The 3,047-nt window shown below is 34.0% G+C and overlaps 1 protein-coding gene across 3 annotated transcripts in view; it reads right to left on the bottom strand.

The window, feature by feature from the left end:
- Window positions 1-3,047, bottom strand: part of MRTFB (myocardin related transcription factor B) — a 209,757-nt gene that overhangs the window by 198,197 nt on the left and 8,513 nt on the right. For all 3 annotated transcript variants that reach the window (XM_037742530.1, XM_017540003.2, XM_017540009.2), the window contains exon 2: window positions 1,955-2,019. The gene's annotated coding sequence lies outside the window, so the exon portion shown is untranslated. The remainder of the gene's footprint in view (window positions 1-1,954; window positions 2,020-3,047) is intronic.

Here is a 3,047-nt window from a genome sequence, read left to right as displayed (position 1 = left end):
AAAAAAAAAAAAAAAAAAAAGCATACAAATAGCTAACCAATATATGAAAAAATGTTCAACAGCACCAATCAAGGAAATCTGAGTTAAAACCACAGTGAGATAAATCACCGCACTCCTATAAGAATGGCTATTATCAAAAAGATAAAAGGTAACAACTGCTGGCAAAAAATGCAGAGACGAAGAAACCCCTGAATACTGCTTGCTGAAAGGAATGTAAATTACTGCCATTATGGAAAACAGTGTGGGGGTTTCTCAAACAAATTTAAAATGGAACTACCATATGATCCAGCAATCCCACTACTGGGTATTTATGCAAAGGAAATGAAATCAGTACGTCAAAGAGATAATCTGCACTCTTATGTTTATTGTAGCACTATTCACAAAAGCCAAGATATGGAAGCAACCCAAGTGTCCATCAACAGATGACTGGATAAAGAGAATGTGGTACATATACACAATGGAGTACTATTCAACTATAAAAAAGGAAATCCTGTCATTTGTGACAACATGGATGAACCTGGAGAACATTATGTTATGTGAAATAAGCCAGATACAGAAAGACAAATACCACTTGTTCTTGCTTATATAAGGAATCTAAAAAAGCTGAACTCATAGAAGTAGAGAGCAGAGTGATGGTTACCAGAGATGTTAGAAGGTGGGGGAGAGAGGGAAAGTTCTGGAGATTTTGGTCAAAGAAGACAAAATTCCAGTGAGATAGAAAGAATAATTCCAAGAGATCTATTGTACAGCATGGTGACTATAGTTAATGATGATATACTGTATTCTTCCAAAATACAAAGAGAGTAAATGTTCAATGTTCTCACCACAAAAATGATAACTATGTGAGGTAATGCATAATTAGCTAGATTGAAACACTCCATGGTGTACACATACTTCAAAACATGTTATACATTATATATAGATACAATTTTATTAGTCTATTTAAAATAAATAAATTTGAAAAAGTTATATACACATAAACAAAACTCTGTGTGGGCAAGATATGGAAAACAGGACTCTTGTGAATTTTGAGTGGGGTTATAAACTGGTAGTCTCTTTAGAGGACAGGTTAGCCATGTCTCAACATTTTAAATGTGTATAATTTCTGACCCAGCAGTTACACATCTAAGAAGAGAAATGAACAAGTATACAATGATGTCAGCAAAGGGCTGATCAATACATCTTTATCTACAACAAAGTAAAACTAGAAACAATCTAAAAAGTCATCAAAGGCATAGTTTAATAAAATATGGTGCCTCTAAAAGATGGAACATTAAGTAGCCAGTAAAATGACATGTATGATATGTGTATCTTTTCCAATTTCTGCAGAGACATACAAAACATATTTTTCATTTAAAAAGACCAACATATAAAGGTAAAGCAATTTATTTAAAATTTTGTATATAAATTCTTCTATATTCATAGATTGCTAAAAGTATATTCACCAAAATATTAAGAGCAGCATTTCTTGGTGGCAGGAGTTGGCTGCTAACTTTTGTCATTATGTTGTTTTATATTGATAGAAATTTTTTCACTATTCTAATAAAAATTACAACAAAATTTTATGTAAGAAAAAGAAGGGTTCTTATCTCACCAAAAGTAGCTTAAAATTCTTTCAACTCCCTATTTTCAGAAGAAAGTGTTCACTGAATGTTACAAGTACAGATAACCATGAAATAGCTATGGGTTTCTCCTTGCTAGATTTCCTTTTCAGTACCATGCTTTAACATGATAAGAAAACAAGAATTTAAAGATTAGATTCAAAAAGGTGGAGAAAGCCAAATGAAATTTGAATAGCCCACATTCCTGGCATCTACCTTAAGAACTCTAGGTTCTATGAACTTAACCACTTCTAAAACAGTCTCCCTGTTACACCTCAAGGATGCAGGCTGTGAGAGGAAGTAAAAATTTTTTTAAAAATAATTTATTTGTTTAAAAAATATTAAAAACTTACCTCAGTAAGAATATTTAATTATTTTCCTATTGTACATTCTCTTTCTTAGCACCTTTATTGTGAATCTGGAAAAAAAAAAAAAAGATAAAAATTACTTTTCATTGAACACCTACTACATTCCAGACAGGGTGATCACAGAAAGTCTCCTGGAGAATGTTAAGTTGAAGATAAACTGGAAAGAACAAAATAGAAGTTATGAAAATGGAATGGTCAAGAAGGAAAGTAAAGATTTGAAAGTGTAACTAAAACTTTTCCTAAATTGTTCAAGAATCTATAAACAACTGTATTCAAACAACTGTATTCAACAAACAAGTCTGGAGAACTGCAGAAGGTTAAGAGTTGGGGTGCTGGGCTCAGAGCATCTGCGTTAGAATCCCAGCTCTACCACTTTCCACCTGTGTGATCTTGGGCAAGTCACTTCTCTGTGTGCCTGTTTTCCCATATATGTAACGATACTACCCAATTCATAAGATTGCTGAGGATCATATGAAATGATCCATATCGGGGACTCTAAAGCATTTCCTGAAATAGATGTTCAATAATTATTTTTATTATAATATATTATATAATAATAAATCTGCCTTCCACCATCTCCACCACCAGTATTATTTATGATGATAATTATTATTAATTGCCTAAGCACAGTGACATACACCAGTAATCTCCGGGCTTGGTGAGGCCGAGGTCGGCAGTTTGCTTGAGCCAAGTTGAAACCAACATGGGCAACATCATAAGACCTTAACTCTTAAAAGAAAAAAAAAAATTAGCCAGGTGTGGTGGTGCACACCTGTAGCCCCAGCTACTCAGGAGGCTGAGATGGGATGACTGCTTGAGCCCAAGAGTTCAAGGTTGCAGTGAGCCATGATTGTGCCATTGCCTGTATCATGTACTCTAGCCTGTGTGACAGAGAGACCCCGTCCCTAAAAAAAGAGGGGAGGGGTGGGCGTAAGCTTTGTATTCCAGGAGCTTACAGTGTCCTGAGTGAAATAAGAGTTACCTAGACACACAATGTAAAGCAAAAGAAAGATCAAAGTCAATTATTCATTCATTTAACAAACATCTGAATGTCCATTCTTTTTTTTTTTTTTTTTTT

This window comes from Cebus imitator, unplaced genomic scaffold (assembly GCF_001604975.1).
Source record: "Cebus imitator isolate Cc_AM_T3 unplaced genomic scaffold, Cebus_imitator-1.0 Scaffold122, whole genome shotgun sequence".
In the NCBI taxonomy this organism is placed as follows: Eukaryota; Metazoa; Chordata; class Mammalia; order Primates; family Cebidae; genus Cebus; species Cebus imitator.
Note: the sequence above shows the minus strand (reverse complement) of the source record. Positions and strands in the feature narration are given on the sequence as shown.